General features: G+C 34.6%; 1 long non-coding RNA gene across 1 annotated transcript in view; it reads right to left on the reverse strand.

Annotated features, from left to right (window-relative positions):
* Nucleotides 1–20827, reverse strand: part of LOC119472548 — a 53202-nt gene that overhangs the window by 1420 nt on the left and 30955 nt on the right. The gene's annotated exons all lie outside the window — the stretch shown is intronic.

Below are 20827 nucleotides of genomic sequence, written 5' to 3' on the forward strand. Positions count from 1 at the left end.
TCTCTGACAAAATAGACTTTAATAGTAACAAAGACTAAAAGAAACAAAGAAGGACATTACATAATGGTAAAAGGATCAATGCAACAACAGGAGTCAATGATCATAAATATATATGCACCCAATATAGGAACACTCAGATACATAAGACAAGTCCTTAATGACTTATAAAGAGACTTAGACTCCCGAACAATAATAGCAGGAGACTTTGACACCACATTGTTAATATTCGACAGATCAATGAGATAGAAAATTAACAGGGACATCTATGATTTGAACTCAGACCTGGAACAAGTAAACTCAGTGAATATTTATAGACTTCTTCACCCCAGGTCCACAGAATATACATTTTTCTCAGTATCATATTACACCTATTTTGACCAGATAATTGGAAATAAATCACTCTTCAACATTTGCATAGCATTTCACAGACTTAAATAAAATATTGGTTGGCTGTTTGTTTGTTATTTTCTTCCCATATTCCTTCCTGTCTCTGCTGTTAAGCACAGTTGTCGGCATAAAAGAGGTTTTTAATACCTATTTTTAGATTGCATTCCAGCTTGGGCAATAGAGCAAGACTCTTGTTCTCTCTCTCCCTTTCTCTTTCTCTTTCTTTCTAAAAAAAAAAAAAAAAAAAAAAAAAAAAAAAAATACCCACCCCAGTTACAAAAAACTTTACTTATTTATAAATGTAATATTCACTAGACTGTAAAAGCAGCAAAGTTTATGCTGAAGACCATTGTGTTATTTTTATTTGAGCTTCTAATGATACATACAGCAAAGATCAATGCCATGGCCTCAGGCGCTGCCCATTCTTGCCGTTGCTATCATTAGGGAAAAAAATGAAAAAGTCAGGTAAGTGATGTGGCCCTTTATCTATTGAGATTCAGAACTCAGTAAGATAAAAAGGCCTGTTTGGGAAATCTTTCCAGAAAACATAACATCAGCAAGCAGCAATGACTTGAATGCCATCAATTGGCCCCCTCTTTATTATTATGTAGGAAAAGGAAAGGAATTGAAATGGGCAAGCCAACTTATGCCTTTTCTTATTCTTTATGTCTTTGCATTCAAGGGAGATGGCAGTCCTTTCCACTTAGCAACACTCAGGATCCCTTAGGAGTGTTGCTGTCACCTTGGTGAGTCTCGACTGCCTTAAAATGTCTTGTCTTACTAGCCTAAGTGTCAGACACTCTATCTCAAAGGGCATGTGTATGTTTGCATATGCTTACACCCCAACATAAACACATATGTTGCCAAATTTGGATTTAATAGTAACACATTAAACAAAGCATAGCTAGTACATCTATTTAAACACAAAGCAAGCAAAAGACATTGAGTAGTGTATAGAGGCTCTGTGTTATGTTTATTCTAGTATAAGCAATATGTAAAAACTCATTTTAATCTTTCAGTTCCTTAGAAGGTCAAGATCATTATACATTTTTCTTGGACTGTTTAATTCATTGTTCCCACTTACATGGCTGCCTTCATTACCATGCAGATATAAAATGATAGGAAAAATTTATGAAGGGCAGTTATCTTCAAAATATGCATTAGTATAGAGAATAAGTAATATTCATTATCATCATAAAATTGGGGAGTTCTTTTTAGTAGGCCTTATGTGAAATGGCTTTCTTATAGTCTTAAAATATAGTTTGAACGGGGCTAATGTTGGCAAGGAATAAAGAAAGAAAAGAGAGGAATAAAGAAATTGCTATTAAGCCACTTTCTTCATCTATATTTATATTTGATACGCAAACTTTGGGGAGAAGGAATTCCAGTTCTCAGGGTATGCATATTAGCAACAAGGAATACAGAACCAATGTTATTTCATTCAAAGTTAGCCTGTTTTATGTCTTTGTTCACGTAAGAGCTGTAGAGGGAAAAAAAGAAAGAAAGAAAGAAAAAAGAAGCAAAGCCCAATTCTTAAGCCAATCAAACGTTTTACTCCCACCTTGTGGCAGTGTAGCTACATGGCTAGTTTTCCAAAATGAAACTTCAGATTTTGATTAAAATGACTTATTTTTATATTGTCTTAACCACTGAAGAAAATGAGATTGATTAAAAAGGAGCTTTGTGACAGAGTTTCGTGATACAGGACTTTTACAGGATGCTAGTCAGGAAAGAGTGATATAAATAGTGCTACAGAATAAATAGGCTTCCTTTCTTGAGTTTGAATACTGAATTTAAAGAATTTGTAGGCTCCAACTATACTAACAAACCCTGTATGTCAAAATATCAAATGATTTTAAATATCAAAATTATTTCACAAACCTAACAGACTGTTAACAAAAGCATGCTTTCTCATCCAGTTTCTTATAACATTAAAAACATACAAAGAAACTATAAGATACCTCTAAAAAGATACTACATAAATTAGATTTTCTGCAAAAGTATGAAGAAAACTGAACTTGAATGCTTATTTATGTGATTTTATTTCTCACTTTCATTTTCCTTTTTCATTTCTAAGGATTGAGAAAGAGAAAAGGAATTGTTGCCCGGTAAGTTAGAAAAATATAGATCTGAGAGCATTTTTATATATATATCTTGCTACTCCTGCTTATTCCATAGTTTAATACTCCAAACTATCAGCCAAAACTCCACCTGTTTTCTCTCTCAGATTGATTTTACTATCTCCCTAATTGAGTTTAAAATCCACCTTTATTAGAAAGAAAACAGCATCTCTCAGCTAGTATAAAATAAATGCATCTTAGTTTCAGGATGAAACCAGCTTGGAACCAGGGGCTCTTTCTCCTGTACTACAGCCCAGGGGCTTCTTAAAGGCATCTGTGAATCCTGCCCCTTTATCTTTCTCTACTGTCTGGCAATTTCTGGTGACAACCAGCTTTCTGTTTTCCAAAGGCTCTCTTCACCAACAGCTGTGTTAGTCTAAGCGCAATTTACAACTAGTAGCCTCTGTCTGAGGTTTGAGTTGATTTTACATTTAAACTTATCAGAATGAGTGCAGGGGAATACAATTTTTAAATGTATTTTCTTGTTCCATAAATGTAGGAAAGTATGAATGAGGAATTAGCCTAATTTGTGAAACAATTTCTAATTGATCTGAAATTGGGTATTCCTTTTATTAAAAACGTGCTAAATAAATATACCTGTTTATATTTTTTGTTTGTGAAATGTAAAATGATTCAAATATAATTGTTTTATGCTTCCCAATTTTGAGGACTGCAGCTACTAAAACTACCATGATTTCAGTACGTTTTAGTCCTCAGAACATTCTTTTCATTCAGATGCCTGCATTTTTTTTTATCGGTTAATAAATAGAAAGAGATAAGGGATTTTATGCTATCCGCTATCTAATTAATGATATAAAATTGCAAAAACAATGCATTCTTAACAACATGATTATCTTAACATTCTATTCTTGTTTTCTTTTCTTTTTTTTTTTATTTTTATTTTTATTTTTTGATACACAGTTTCGCTCTTGTTGCCCAGGCTGGAGTGCAATGGCCGAATCTCTGCTCACTGCAACCTCCCCCTCCAGGGTTCAAGCGATTGTCCTGCCTCAGCCTCCTGAGTAGTTGGGATTACAGGCACATGGCACCACACCCAGCTAATTTTTGTATTTTTAGTACAGATGGGATTTCTCCATGTTGGTCAGGCTGGTCTTGAACTCCCAACTTCAGAAGATCCACCCACCTCGGCCTCCCAAAGTACTGGGATTACAGGCATGAGCCACAATGCCAGACCCACTCTTTTCTTTAAATACAATTAAAATTAGGCATTTAAAAATGGTTGACTGGCTGGGCGCAGTGGCTCACCCCTGTAATCCCAGCACTTTGGGAGACTGAGTCGGGTGGATAACCTGAGATGAGGAGTTTGAGACCAGCCTGGCCAACATAGTAAAATCCCATCTCTACTAAAAATTCAAAAATTAGCCAGGCATGGTGGCAGGTGCTTGTAATCCCAGCTGCTCTGGAAGGTAAGGAAGGAGAATCACCTGAACCTGGGAGGTTCCGGTTGTGGTAAGTGGAGACAGTGCCATTACACTCTGGCCTGGACAACAAGAGCAAAACTCTGTCTCCTGCCACAATAAAGAAAAAAAATTGATCAGAAACTTCTAAATTTATAAATGATGATGTTAACTTCAAAATGCCAGTCACATAGCCATTCAACATTTCAAGATGAAATGTATGGGGATTAAATAGGCATACAAAAGCCTCCAATATCTGCTTTATTTCACCTGTAATATTAAGTCCTACATAACTCATTTCCCATTCTAGAAAACAGACAAGAACTGTTCTGTTAACCATCTTTAGAGAGAAAGAGGAACAAATATATACTTCCTATTTTCTTTGGTAACACTTACTTCTTTTGTACTTGGAGAAGATTTTTTTCTTGCAAAACTGTTACTTGGAATTAGGTACAAGTTGGCTCGGTATATCTCCTCACAGTCTCCATACACTCTCCACCTGCATCCTTATCTGAATGTCTCATCTGGGAGAATGTGAGTATTGTTTATTGATGTTGTACTCCTACCTGACTGCATGTTAAACCAGTCTGCCATCCCTTTAGGAGGTAAGCTACAGTAATAGATGAAGTCAAAATTCTTTATTCCTCATCTGGCACATGTTGTTTGTTTTCTTAGAGGAGGTAGTGCAAGATTGCATTCCAGTCTTGAATTTCTTTTCTTTTCCAAGCCCTAAGAATTTTTGTTTCTTATCGCAGTTTTTTTTTTTTTAATCATGTATTATATTGTTCTATTTAGAATTTAATCCTAGGTGTTTTCACAGAAGACAGGAATTTTTTTCTTTTCTTTTTCTTCATTTTTGCTTTGGACAAATCTTGTCCCAACAACATTAACAAATGCTAAAGTTGCTAGTATATCTAAACTGCGTTTTATCTTCTAAATATCTAACTAGTATGATATCTCTGGATCAGACAACATATTCCAAAATGGCATGAATATATTCTTCACTTCTGAGAAGAAGTAGGGAGCTCAGACTTTTAAAAAATCATGGGCGGTTAGAAATTGTTGTTTAACTTTTTCACTCAAAGTATATAGAGAGTAGTAACTGTACCACTCAATTACTTACGATTTTCTGTTCTTAAATTTATTACCTTCAAATTTTTTGTGATTACACACATGTAGAATATATCACTTTAAAGAAACTAGAGAATGAGCACAAGGAGTAAATGCCGACAATAATTTTTTGTATAATAGAATAATTATATTCAGAAAATAATTGAAATGGGCGTAGAATTTTACAGCTTAAATAGTATAGTATCCCTGAACTTCTTCAATATTATTAAAAAAAATTTTTTTTGTTTTTTAATATTATTTTTGTTTTTCTAACTACTTAAGAAGTGACTACTGTGGACTAGTCATATTACCACTTTTAAAATATAAGAAAACAAGCCACATTTCTTGTTCCAAATTGTTATAATATAGTTGGGACCCACAGGAGTAAATTGAAAGTTGTTATGGGGAATGATGATGTTACAATGAGGGTATGCACTGGTTTAGACATCCTACTGACTCTGTTTTCAAAGAGCACATTTTCAAGTTATTATTATTATTATTATTTGGACACAGCTTTAGTCAGAGAGCTCTTTTTAAAATGGAAAACAACAGAATTTATCCATTTTAATATATCATATACTTATTTTTATGCCACTATAAAGTGGCAAATGACCTGAGTTTTCTTGTGAACTTCCTTAATAGAATGGCACGACTATTTTTTGAGCCCCTAGCATATACAAAATATTTTATAAGGAAAAATCCAGAAATAATTTTTAAAGGTTCTGCAGCTCAAAATTTGACTACACAAGCCAAGTGGAGTAAAGATTAACGTAAAATATATAGAGAGACAATTTGATCAAGGTAGAAATCCTGTCTCTGATTAGTCTAGTGTAAATACATGACACTTTGACCCACCGAAGACCAGAACTGTCTGCATTATCTCAGACCGAAACAGAACACTGTGGGAGATCTGAAAAGGCAATTGAAACCACAGTGGGGAAACTTGTTATTGGATTTTTTAAAAATCTCATGTCTTGTGACATACTAGCATTTGAGAAGGTCAGCCTTGTTAAGGAGTGGATACTTTAATAACAAGTATCTCTTCTTAACAAACTTCACTTGATACTGTAATTGACTTCACCTCTGTGAGATTTTTATTACTGTGGATTTTCATCAACACTTCACCCAACATCCTAACTTGCCACTGAATAATGCCTAGTGAGTATCACAGAACTCAGATTACAAAGTAGGCTATGTGGTTGATAGCCTCTTTTATGGAACCATTGCCAGTATATAAGTAGGATGAAAACATTTTTTTAAGATGCTTATATTTGACCCTTGCAATAGTTATCTGTTAATATCACTGTGATACTGGCAAGGAATTACTTTTCCCTCCCCAGAATCTTCATGATTGATTGTGAACTCCAAGAGAACTGAACTAAAGCTTCAACTTTCTGTAAAATTCCTTATAAAAACTGCCATCTACTTGTAATATAAAACCATTTTTGATGAGTTATCTTCACAATATTGTTTAAAAGGTTCACATAAATTGGAAAGTAAACCCTCCCTTTAAGATGAGATTAGAAACACTATCAGAAATTATGGAGTTGAGTTAAAATGTCAAGCTTTCTTTTATATCAACTTTCTCTTATTCAGGGTCCTCACACAACTCAAGGAAGTGGGTCAATGATTGCTTAAGAGGGCACCGGAGAAACTCAGCCAAGCCAGAGAGCAAAATGTCAGGCAGGATCCTTTTCATAGACTATTAATTAGCAGGTGTCTAATAAATCTAGTTAAATGCATTTTCTCTGATAAGGCTAGTAGGAGGAATCCCAGCACAATCAATGCTAAGGTACTTCTGACACCAAACCAAATTAGGGCAGGCTGGTGTTTGGTGCAATCTGGTGGAAGACTTTTGAAGATAAAAAGGCTAAAATCTCACTTTGATTGAAAATACAATGTTTTTTAAAAAAAGCAAACAGGAAATCAGAAAGAAAACAAAACTTATCAAGGCAATGAAGAAAACAGAATCAAATTAGTTTTCCCCTTAATGACTCTACATAAATGAAGATAAGGCATCCTTTATTAATATTTAAAATGTTTTTAATAGGTTTATGTTTATACAGTAAAAGGTGAATATTGTCATTCCTCTTCACTGTAAAATTTCTTCTGTATGAGAACCCTTCTTATCTATATCAGTGGCAATACCTCATACTACCAAAATGGCATACCCAAATGCTATGCCAGAAGGAAAAAAGGACATTGCCATTTATTAGGCACCTACTATGTGCTAGAGATGTCAAATATCAATTAATTAATTATTCATCATTTTACTGCAGTCAAATGACATTTGGCACCAAAGTTCATACATATAATTTACTTTTTAATTTTTTTATTTTACTATATCTCACTCTTCTGACATTGTAGGTAACAAGGGCTGCTGACTGCATAAAGCAAGCTATTTAATTAATATTGTAGGTAGACTAATTGATTTTGGTCAGTGAATGTTTAATGATAATTTCACTTCCTCCCTTGAGGACTCTAGTTGTGGTTAACGAGTCAAGAATGTGCTGATTATTCTGAAGCACTAAAGAATATTCATAAAAAGTGAATTGGTAAGGGAGTGCTACCTCTATAAAATATACATATTTCATGTAATTGCATTATCATTATGATCACAATCCTTCTTCAATGTCACCCCAATATAATATTCTCTGTCACAAAGTAAAGGCATTACAACTATCATACTATTTTTTTGCCAGTACATGTAGCAAAATATATATTGATAAAGGAAATGAATTTGAGGTTTCCCACTAATGTTTCTAAGTTGTGAAATTCTAAGTGTCGTTCATTTTATTTAAATAATATATTTTTAATATACCATAAAACAATGACTGGTATAAATCATTGAATGCATAACTTATGGATTACTGTAAATTTTTATGATATTGATTCTTTTAGACACGTTATAATTTTCTTTGAAAAAAAAAATACTTCTGAACTCTCTTACCCACTTTCCCTAAAAACCTATATTCTCCTATGCTGTCTTCCACCCTTTCCTTTCTCTTGTCCTTACCTTCTCCCTTTCCTTTCCTTGGTGCTGATTTTTCCTCTTGTTTCTAGGACTGATCCCCTCAGACATCTGTTTCTTTTGGTTTCTAAAATATATACACTCTCCAAATGTCCCCTGTTCCAGCTAGTTTGTTGTAATAATACTTTCATCTACTTTATCTTATTGTTTCTATTTTGTTCATTTAAAATGTATTAAATCATACATCTTGTTTATTTTTTGCTTATTTGTTGTTACTCAAATTTTAAAAAGTATATGTTTTCTTTATGTTGAGACTTATCTTCTTTTGATAATGAAGACATTTCAAGCACACATTATCAGTTGAGTATAGAATTTCTTTCATCATAAATTTGGTATAAAGTTTTACCTTGTTTCATTGGTTTCTATAGATATGTTGATTTCTCATTTGATTTTTGCTTTGACCCAAGTATCATATAAGAGGTTGCTTTCAATTTCCAATTAGCAAAGATTTCTGCATCTACCTTTATTGTTTGTTTATAATTGTATTTGATTGTATTTAAAGAATGGACCTATAAAACTCTACTTTAAAATGATTAAAGACTTCTTTATTACTATTTTTGTAAATGTTTCCATAAAAGTGTAACAAGATATTTTTAGCCAAGAATTAATGTATAGCTATTAAGTAGATACTTAACTGAATTATTCAGTTAGACATTAGAGATACAGTGTACTCTTACATTACGACTATATTTTCATCAAATTGTTCTTGTATTTCTAGTAATCTTGTAACTTGTGCTTTATATAAGAGATCAGAAACTCTGCTGCTTACATAAAATCCAGCATCTCCTTAATTTCCCCCTTTTTTCAAAGAGATTTCTAAATTTTGTCAGATATCTTCCAGATATCTTTTTAAATCAAGAAAGTTGCCATTAGTCCTGGATATTACGTGGGCTCTTCACACACTTCTGGAAGATAAATTGCAAGTAAATATCTGGTGTGAGAGAGAGAGAGGCATAAGTTATCATATGCCTTTCATTCTTGCCTTTGAATATTGTTGTGTAAGGAAGTGACGTTTGGAGTTGCTGCAGCTATGAGCAAAATAAGAATGTCAGAGATGACCACCAGAGTCCTGATATCACCGATCCACTAAAACAACGCCAGTTATGCCTTCCTCCAAATTTTTTGTTGTAGAGCCAAATAAACCCATATTTAATCTCTAATTCACTTTCACATGATACTCATTATACCATAAAAACCACAAGGACAGAAATTTTGTTTGTTTGATCTTTTTCATAGACATATGTCACGTGCCTAGATGATTGTCTAGCACAAAATAGTGCTCAATAAGTAAATATTATGTATACTGCTAAGAAAACATTTCTCTCTTCTTTTTATCACATTGGTCTTTTAATTCCATCTCATCTAATGTTAATATCATAGCTGCTACTTTTTGGGGAATTTGGTTGCATTTGACTGGTACTTCTTTATTCACATGCTCATTGTCAACCTTTCTTTACCACTTTGGTTTAGGTCTATTACTACTTGAAGCTGAGTTTTTTTGTTTTGTTTTGTTTTGTTTTTTGTTTTTTTTCTTTGTTTTTGTTTTTGTTTTGTTTTTGTTTTGTTTTGTTTTGCTTTTGTGAGACGGAGTCTTGCTCTGTTGCCAGGCTGGAGTGCAGTGGCACAATCTCAGCTCACTGCAACCGCCGCCTCGGGTTCAAGCGATTCTTCCGCCTCAGCCTCTGGAATAGCTGGGACTACAGGCGCGTGCCCGGCTAATTTTTGTATTTTTAGTAGGGACGGGGTTTCATCATGTTGGCCAGAATGGTCTCGGTTCCTTGACCTGGTGATCCGCCAACCTCGGCCCTCCAAAGTGCTGGGATTACAGGTGTGAGCCACCGCACCCGGCCAAAGCTAAGTTGTTTTTAAACTCAACCCAATAGGTTCCATATTTAAATTGGAGAGTTCAGCTCACTCTCATTTAGTTTAAGATAATTTCTTTATTTCTTCTTAATATATGTTTATATTTTTACCCTTTTTAAATTTCTCTTTATTTTTTGCTGTTTTCATCAAGAGAGTCTTTGTTAATCAAGATAACTATTATAGTTTTTTTTTTTAGTAATGATAATTTTCCCTTACCCAATACTCACAATAGAATATATATTTCTCTACTGTTACATAGAAAGAAGATACCAATTATTTTCCTTACTTAGATGTTCTAAACTGTTTGCCCTTTTTGCTTTTCCCCAAATAAGATAAGCCATTTAGAATTCATTATCATTCCTACTTTTCTCCCCGCACTTGGTAAATGAAATATTCAAAGCATTTTACTGCTCCCCAGTATCTCAAGACAGTTTAGTATAATTCATTATTTATTGTTATTAGAATGTCCCTTGAAGTATTTTTTATTAAGAATCTTGCTTTAACACTGTAGTCTTATAAATTTAGATACAACTATATTGATCAGCAGTGTTTTCTGTCTTCTTATTCTATACCTCGAAGTCTCTAGCATAACTCATACATAGTTTGGTTGGAATTATTAATCAAGAATTTTCCTAGATGAGATACCATGTTGTACTGATACATGAATTATATCTCTGCTGTGTTTTTTCTTTTAATAATCTGCAATTGTTCCACTTTTTTTTCAGGTTCCAGATATGCAGATAAGAAGTCTGTTACTTTCTGATTATTTTTCGCCTCTAAGAAACCCACTCTGGTAATAAATAGACATATATATATATATATATATATATATACAGACATACATACACATATGAACATACATTCACAGAAACAAACTCTACACATGTGCCAGAAATATACCATAAAATGTTTAGACATATCTATTTATCAATATTACCTTAATTTTGATGATTCATTTGATCTACACACACAGTTTTTAACAGAAAATTTATATTTTATTATGTATGATTTCCTCTTCTATCTGTTCCTTATTTTTTTTCACATAAGTGTCCTGAATCTATATCCAAGCCTTATATCTTCTAAAGTGACTTAAATCTAACTGTATTTTGTTTTATGATTTGAGTTACATCTTATATCGATTGTTTAAGCATAAACTTTAGTTTCAGCGGTAAATTTGTCTTTCTCAAATTTAGTTATTCTATGTTTCCATATGAAAGTAATGGATTTTTGACACAATATATAATTTTTGTGTGTTGAATTGAAATCCTCTTATTTGTTCTTGGCAAGCAGTAATTACGATGTACAATTCAATGAATTTGCAAAGTGTTCAAGTGCAACTTGTTTTTATTTCTATCTTAAATTATAAGGGCTTGTTAATTGTCCTATTCAAAACCGAATTTTTGGCATTTTAGAGTGATCTAAAACAAAAAATAAAGAATGAAATTCATTCCCTGAAGAAAAGTATCTAGAAAGTGGAAATTTAGGGGAAATTTAAAAGGAATATTACTGGTATTCTCACAACAACAAGAGAAAAAATAGATAAAAAATATTCACAGTAATCAAAAGATATTGTTTCCAGAGGTGTTAAGGGAATTATTTAGGAGATATTTTCTATAATTTATTTTGAATAATTCTAAAATACGATGTTAGCATCACTCTTCTGTTAGTAATCAGAGATGACAGTAAAATAATATGAACAAAAATAAATGAAACAAGTATAGAGTAAAAATTGGCTCTATTCCTAAAGATATATTTAAAAATAAGAGAATGTCGAGTGTGCAGTATTTGAAAATTGAATTTGTTATATTGGAGTTGGGGGACAGATCAGAGTTAGTCTTTTGATATCAGTGAATTTCATGAAGTTATACACGTCACCAAGGCCATGCGTAGAAAGAGAAAAATAATTTTGAAAAAAATGGTTATATTATTTTCATTTGGATAAGACAAGTATTCATACTTAGATAAGATACAACCACAGTGGCATCTTGTCACAATGAAGCAGAATCAAGCCTCACCTAATAGAGAACTAATAAAAGGCAGAACAGTAATAAAAGGCAGAACTTTTATTATTGTGGCAATACTTCTTACATATTAATATAACAATGAAAATAAAGCATGGAAAAATTAAGATAAAATTTTATAAAAGTTTCCCTAGAGAGAATCTAGGGGAGAGTATCTGAAGAGACATTGACAGGGTAAATAAGTTTTATGTTGCCTAGACAAAATAAGATCATGATGATATGGGATCCTTGGAGTGTCCCTTTGCCAACCGGAAACCTCAGTGGCCATCAGCATCTTCTGCCTGAATATTGCCTGTGTCTCCTGGGCTTGTTCCACCCACTCAGCTCACGCTACTGGCCCAAATTCTGCACCTGTCGAGGGCAAGCCAAATGCAGAGTAACGAGGGGTGTGTGGGCTAGTAAGTGCAAGGTCCAGCCACTGCGTACAGCCAGGCACTCTGGCTGCTGCAGTGGGGTGGGCAGCTCCAGGCATCGGCACAGGTGCTGGCTCTGTGTGAGGCTGAGACTGGACAAGATGGACTGCACATAGCTTCTGCGGCAAACACTTGAGTCTGGACGAGGGAAATTTGGTGGTGCCTAGTGGCACCTGGAAGCTTGGAGACATGAGGAATCACAGAGCCTTAAAGAGGGTGTCACAGCCCTGGCTGGGGAAGTCCCTAGGCTGAGCTTCCCAAAGGGCCACAGCTCTTCTATCCTTCTTGTCCACAATGTGGCAATCAGGGGTGTGTGTTTCAGTCCTGTTTGTGTTATAGCTCTTTTAGTCATGCCATTCTCCTGGTCCCAAGTTCTTGTCCTGTGTCCAGGAAGAAAGAGGTATGCAGACAGCTGGAAGGTGAGCAAGGCATAGAGGAGCCTCACTGAGCAGCAGAACAGTTCTCAAGAGACCCGCAGTGGGTAGCTCCTTTCAGCAGGCAGATCATCCTGATGCCTGCCAGAGTCTGATTGCATGGTTCTTATGGGCTTCTGGGGGAGAAAGCATGTGCTGATTGGTCTATGGGTGTCCATAAGGGGGCCTCCTAAAAGCACCATAAGTTCTCACTCTGTTCTGCAGAACTGGCAGCCCATCCCCCAGGTTTCAGGCTGTCTCTGGTTTGAAGGTAGGGCTTCACAGAAGACCTGTCCCTTTCTGCCCAGGAGCCTATCTGCCTCCTGCCACCATCAACCTACGCACCCAGCCTGTTTATGCCAAGGTGCATACGCAGGTCCCTGCTGAGCTGCCCTCACCCCACCCCCTGGCTTACCTAGACTCCCTCCCATCCTCATTGATGCCCAAAGTCCAGAGGGGGCCAAGGTGGCAGGAGGCTGGTGTGTCAGTGCTGCCCCAAGCATACACACACCGGCCAGTTTGTAACAGTGCCCAGCCTTGGCTACAACTTTGCTTTGTCCCAGATTGGGCACCCGGAGCAGGGAGAGGCCAGGCAGTGGGAACAGGCACCTCTGAACCCACCAGGCTCCGAAGAGCACAGGGATGCCAGGGTCTGCAGCCATGGCTGAGTGGCTTCAGCTGCACCTGGGAGAGCAGGGCTCCTGCCTTGCCAACTCAGAAGGGAGTGGGGCTCCTGCCTGTTGCCAGCAGGAGAAACTTCTGGCTCCGCAGAGCACACAGACCTCTTGCTGGCCCCGTGGAGCACGCAGCCCGAGCCTCTTCTTCCCTACTGCAGTCAGCAGCTTCATAGTGGTAGCTGCAGATGGACTACCACTGCCATTAATAATCTGAATCACATACACAAATTTTAGATCAGACCTGCATACATAATACTACTCAGGATAACCAATCTCTATTGTTTTTCTAACTCACTTTAGTCTAAATCTTATAGCTAGATGTAGTCAATATCATGTCTCCAGGTCTATACATCAGCATCACTGCCTGAAAGGATTCTAAAATATTTGGAAGGTTTTCTCCTGGTGCTCAGGGTGAAGTGGCTGGAAATGGACCAATGATCAGAGGCTGTAGTTTCCTTGCTCTGTCTTTCTTTGTTCTATTCTATTGTGCACAAGACTTGGATGCATATGCGTAAGTTGTAGTGCCAACAATTTTTAAGCTTATATTTTCATAAGGAACTACTCTGGACAAAGTCTCATGAAAAGTTCCAGGTGGAATAAAAATGAAGAAGACCTCATTTTCCCCTCAAAGTCAAACACCAAGGAGATAATAGACATGAAACTACTACTTTAGGTGCTAATATTACAAGATAATCATTATCTTATATGCCTCCAAGAAAAAATAACTCTTGCTACATCAGAGACTGTAAAATATGTATTCATAAAAAATGGAACTATCATCACCCAAATTTTGAATCTTGTTTTGACGATTATTTTCCTGTGCGTCTTGCCTCAAATTTCTACCCTCTCCAATTTCGTCCAACACACTAATATCAGATTAATCTTTCTAAAGCGCATCTCTGATTATGTTAGCACTATCTAAAAAGCTCTTTTGTCTATCAGTATACATAATTTTTATAGAGTTTTCACTCTATTTTTTAAATCTTTTTGGATGATGGTGAAGTTTGGATGAAATCACTGATGATCATTCATAAATACTGTCATGCATTCTATATTCCAAACAAATGATATTTCTGAAATACATACATGCCAAGAGCATCCAGATCAATATTTTACAATATAGCTTCTACGTTCTTCCATCTGTACCTTTTTACCTTTCTAGGCATCTTCATAAAGACTTCTTGACATGTATTCTGCCCCTTCATCATTGTAAGTACCTCTCTCACAGCACTTATTTTCTACTCTGTTTTGTAGTAAATTAGTGTCTTACCTTATCCTTTGGTTGCCTTTAAGTTCTTTAAGGGCACAATCTATGTCTGATTTACATTTTCTCCTTATTTCACAGACCTGATGTGAGAGATGCGTGATAAACACTTGATGTAATTGTACTGTTGTTTAGTCTGTTCACATTATATTATTATATTTATTTGCTTGGGAACACAAAATGGGCCAAATTCAGGAACAAAATATTCCCAATGCCTAACAATGTCTTTAATATATTATACTCTCAAAAATATTTTAAATGAATTAATGAAGAAATGAATGAAAATGTAAACACTGATTGTTGATTTGTTATACATGTTTTCTTTTAGGCCGCTGATTCAAAGACATGACTAGCTTTTCCTTTTGCAAATGTGTAACTACGTCAAGTTCCTTACAGGTTAAGGCCTCACCACGTCAGCCTTTGGTATAATCTTGGTATGAATTTAAGTATGATAAGATTTGGAGCAGTGCAGTCTGGTTAACAGTAATAAGAAACCCCAGCAAACAAGTTAAAAGTCAAGAGATTTATCAATCTCTTCACGAACTAAATTTGGTTCAGTTGAGTTTAGAGTCTACAAATCGACTTCCATTCAACAATATAACAGCCATAGTAAATGGTAATAGCCTTAGAACTTACCTTAAAGCTTATTTTAAATTCAAAGGGAAAATTCACAGTATAATCACGCTTTTAGAGTTTGGCTTAATATTAAACGGGGATTTTTGTCATACAGTAACACTTGTCTGGTAATTAAGAGATTTGTTTTTACACAAAGTCCTAAGCATCATTTTAAAAGATAGTAGATTTAAGCTTTACAAATTCAGAAAAATTAATATTCTGTATTCAAATATGTGTTTTTAAAAAAATGTCTGTTGTTCCTTAAAAGCTCATGTATCCTAGACACTGAATGACATTTACATTATTACAGGTGACAGCACTACCACACAGCAGAATTGTAAAAATAATTTTCTATGAACCATTTTCTTTAGATTATATTTCCCAATATTCTGGCTGCCATGAAATAATACATGTGCCAAACTTTTTTGAAATTACCAAAGAAAATGTATTATAATTCCATGGCCTCCATTGTTCTTGTTCAGACATAGATCACTGGGAAATTTTAATGTCTAAACCAGAAAGAATAAAAATTTGTAATACAGTTTATTTGGAAATTGAATGGGTTATTTTAAAGAAAGTGTTGCATGAATCTTGTTGTTATCATCTATTAAAAACTGACAATAGCTATTTTCCCATGCCTGCTCAGATGCAGGCATGAGTGTTGCTTCTTGCTCAGAACTTCATATTTCTGATAAATGCGACTCATATTCTTTGTCATGTATCAGCTAGATGACATAATATAATGGTGATGTTGAGGATGACAGCTAGCATTAAAAAATATTATGTGTCATTGTGCTCTGCGTTTTGCATGTAATATCTTATTTAACCTTCAAACCAAGTCTTAAAATATGTAACATTATTTCTTCATTTACTTATAGAAAATAGAGACATAAAGAAACTAAGTAACTTGCCATGGGTTGCGTTATCTACTAAATGGGAGTCAAGACTCCAATCCAGTTTTATCTGGCCTCACAATATAAACTCTGTTATGACAGATGAAATATTGTGATAACTAATTCTCAGATTTCAGGATTTTTTGTCAAAAATTGAAATGATAACAGAAATTTATGTAATAGAAGCAGGTTTGTTCTGAGAACTAAACAATCATTTAAAAGAATGGGATTTCAGTGTTAAGCAGTTGCTTTATTCTTTCATCTGTTTTTTCTTCTCTCTCTCTTTCTCTTTCTTTTTATCCACCTTTCTTTCTCTCTCCACTCATTTTTTCCACAAAATGGTAAGGATTCATTAATATTTGAGTTTATGGGAAATGGCTCGTAGACCCCTAAATATGATGAAATGTTATATTAAATCACAGTATAAAATAAATATACAATAAAAATACATGAAAAAGTCTTTCCTTGAAAATTAATAGTATTATGCAAAAATAACATCAGCATTGCTTATATAATTTTGCCATTTGAATGAATATTACCAATCATCTATTTCAATATTTGCTATTCATTTTTACTCCAAAATCTCACAGAAAGATGTATTCCTATCTAAGTCACTCTTCACAAGTTCAGCCATAATAGACTTTTAGCAACCAGAATCTGTTTTGATTGCTTGTCATCCACTTGGACTCATCTTTATACATGCACTATTTTAGTTGTTAAATACTTTTTAATATCACTGCTAATCTTATGATTTCTCTTAGGGATTTTATTTATTCATTTTATCTTTGCAGGCATACTAAATGTATCCCTTAGGGATTTAAAAATCAATATTGCATGATAGATGTGTTGCTTCTAGTTCCCCCAGAAAAAGAGGCCAAAACATAATTACATTTGTATAAGTTTAAATAGTGAAATGCCTGTGAAAGAAAATGAGAGGGAGCCAGAATGAGTGGAACAGCCTGTGTTGCCCATGGTCTGATAGCTATCCCAGCCATCCCAGCTTTCTCCCATTTAATCTAAACAATAAATTTAAAGTAACCTCCCTCTATAATATAATGTTCTTCACTGTCAAATCTACCATACATGAACACAATTAGTGGGAAGAAGTGAAAAAATAACTCAATAAACCAAGTATTAAAATGATAATGATTCCATTTTAAATAGTTAAAACTTCACTAATCCATTGTTAATATAAAATAAATTGACTGATTGCCTTTTACCAAATTCTGTCTCCCAAGGTTCGAATGGCAAGGAGATCAAATACAAAATTCTGTTAAAATAAGTGGGGCTTTCTGGCGAAAATATTTGAAAATTTTAAATGACTTTAAATTCCTTAGTCCATAACACCTATCAACAACAGCAACAACAAGTAAACAAATAGTTTAGACCTATCAGTTCTCCACTATCTCTTGTCTTGATAAAGGAATAATATTTTTTTTCAAACTGAGATTAGAGGGTAAGTGAACCAGCAAAAGACAATTAAGTTGGAGCTACACTTGCTTTCTCAAGTACTCAGCAATCTGGATGCAGCACAGTGCCGCTTTTATTCACCAGGCACAAACGTAAATCAGCTTTGATGTCAATAAAGTCAGTAATGATAGATTTCATCACTGAAATATAACTAAGCAATAATGACCAGGAAAAAAGTAAGTAGTTCATAGCAGCAGAAGTTATTTCTTTTTTCATCCTAGGTGAAGTCAAGGGTAACTGAGAAGACTGGCCTTTCCACCTCTGTTATTAACTGCAAATCATTCTTGTCATGTTAGAAAGCAGATTGTTTTTTCAAGTGTTATCCACCATTATGTTTGGATCACATAGCATGACCTTATTCCTGGCAACTTAAACTGCATTTCCAATTAGCAAGAATGCTTATGGTAGAGATTAAACATATCTGCCTAATAAGCCTTTCTTACTATATCAGCTTGAATTGATATAAATAAATTTATATTCTCTATTTCCCTGTGCTGATGTTTACTTGTGACCAAATTTCCTAATTTATCTCCATATTTTTCATATTGCTATTTTTTCATTTGCCAAAAAACACAACAAAAATGAAAATTTAAAGTTTTCAATTTACGCTCTTGGCGAGCTGAAAAATTAATTACATTATAGTATGAAAATGGCAAGAAAAAGCTCTGCACACCAAAAGAAACTATTATTAGAGTGAACCGGCAGCCAACAGAATGGGAAAAATTTTTGCAATCTACCCAACTGACAGAAAACTAATATCCAGAATCTACAAAGAACTTAAACAAATCTACAAGAAAATAACAAACAACCCCATCACAAAGTGGGCAAAGGATATGAACAGATACTTTTCAAAAGAAGATATTTATGCAGGCAACCAACATATGAAAAAAAGCTCGTCATCACTGGTCATTAGAGAAATATAAATCAAAACCACATTGAGATACCATCTCACGCCAGTTAGAACGGCTATCATTAAAAAATCTGGAGACAACAGATGCTGGAGAGGATGTGGAGAAAGAGAAACACTTTTACACTGTTGATGAGAGTGTAAATTAGTTCAATCATTGTGGAAGACAGTGTAGCGATTCCTCAAGGATCTAGAAATAGAAATACCATTTGACCCAGCAATCTCATTACTGGGTATATACTCAAAGGATTATAAATAATTCATTTTATTATAAAGACACATGCACAGATATGTTCATTGTGGCACTGTTTACAATAGCAACAACTTGGAACCAACCCAAATGCCAATAAATGATAGACTGGATAAAGAAAATGGGGCACATATACAGCATGGAATACTATGCAGCCATACAAAAGGAGGAGTTCATGTCCTTTGCAGGGACGTGGATGAAGCTGGAAACCATCATTCTTAGCAAACGGACACAAGAACAGAAAACCAAACACCACATGTTCTTGCTCGTGGCCTTTGAACAATGAGAACATATGGACACAGTAAGAAGAATATCATACACCAGGGCCTGTTGGGAGGTTGGGGGCTAGGGGAGGGATAGCAGGGGGTAGGGAGATTGGGGAGGGATAACATTAGGATAAATAACTAATGTAGATGACTGGGGGATAGATGCAGCAAACCACCATGTCATGCGCATACCTATGTAACAATCCTGCAGGATCTGCACATGTACCCCAGAACTTAAAGTGTAATAATAAAAAAACAATGGTAAGTAGAGGTAGAGGGTTTGTTTATATAATTAACAAAAAAATGGAAAACAAACAAACAAACAAAAAAAGCTTTTAAAAAACTTATTTATTTATTTATTTATTTAAAGACGGGGTTTCACCATGTTGGTCAGGCTAGTCTTGAACTCCCGACCTCAGGTGATCCGCCCGCCTTGGCCTCCAAAGTGCTTGGATTACAGGTGTGAGCCACCACGCCCGGCACAAAAAAAGCTTTAATGCAACAGGCACATTAGAAACTTAACTAAAATCATCACTTGAAGAAAGATTATATAAATTATACAATTTATTCAAATTGTGTCTTGAAACAACATATGTACAGAGTGTTTGGCCCTCAGGGAGTCTGGTCCTTAGCACTCCGAGGCCATGTTTCAGTACTTTTGGCTGACATCTAACCAATGTCTGAGCTGCTAATAATGCACTTACTCAGTTAGTCCACACATCTGCCCTCAGCCTATCGTTTTGATAACTCTTATTAAAAGGAAAAGCCAATAGTACAATCGTTATTGTGATCTTATCTAATGGGATGATAAATCACTACCATGCTCACAAGATTGTAAATAATCTTTAATTTAATTTATAAATGTTAAAAATTTTTTTAAAATTCCAATTTCAAATAAAAATTAATGCACCATTTCTTTAAAATCGTTTTGCACCATTTGATTCTGTCTTGATGTCATTTTCTGCTTTATTAGAACAGAAGTAAATTGAAAAATAGATGCAGGGTTTTAGAAAATGGTGATACTAAGACAGCTTGATTTTACATATACAACTTAATCCTTTATGTATGAATGCAACTTATAATTTCTTCAATTCTATCTTGACTCATTTCTTAAATTATGAAGGAATAATTACTATAAAATAAGGAATAATTTGCCATATAACTCCAAATTGTCAGCTAGGTAAAGTTTAAATGCAGTTATTGGTATATAATTATGAAATTTGATATTTAAAAAAATAAATATTCACAAAATTAAACTGTTGTCAGTTAATATTTTATTAACACATAAATTTGTACATAAAATCTGTGAATTATATAAACTATCTTCTTGATGTCCTTGACTATACGATCAAATAGTATCATGAGGGTCCAAATATAAAAGAATGTGCTAAATACTAAATGTTCCCCTTCTTATATCTCTTTAAATATTACCTTGCTAGATATTTTATTATATGTATTTAAATCAGCTTCATAGTTTGCATTAAGGCAACTAAATGAAATAACTAACTTGCAATATATTTATAATGCTTAGTCTTTTTTTTCCTTTTTCTTTATTTCTTTATTTTTTTGAGACAGAATCTCTGTCACCCGGGCTAGGGTGCAGTGGCACAATCTCAGCTCACTTCAATCTCCGCGTCCCGGGTGCAAGTGATTCTCCTGCTTCACCCTCCCGAGTAGCTGGGATCACATGCGCCTGCTACCACACCTTG

This window comes from Cebus imitator, unplaced genomic scaffold, assembly GCF_001604975.1.
Source record: "Cebus imitator isolate Cc_AM_T3 unplaced genomic scaffold, Cebus_imitator-1.0 Scaffold104, whole genome shotgun sequence".
Taxonomy (NCBI): Eukaryota; Metazoa; Chordata; class Mammalia; order Primates; family Cebidae; genus Cebus; species Cebus imitator.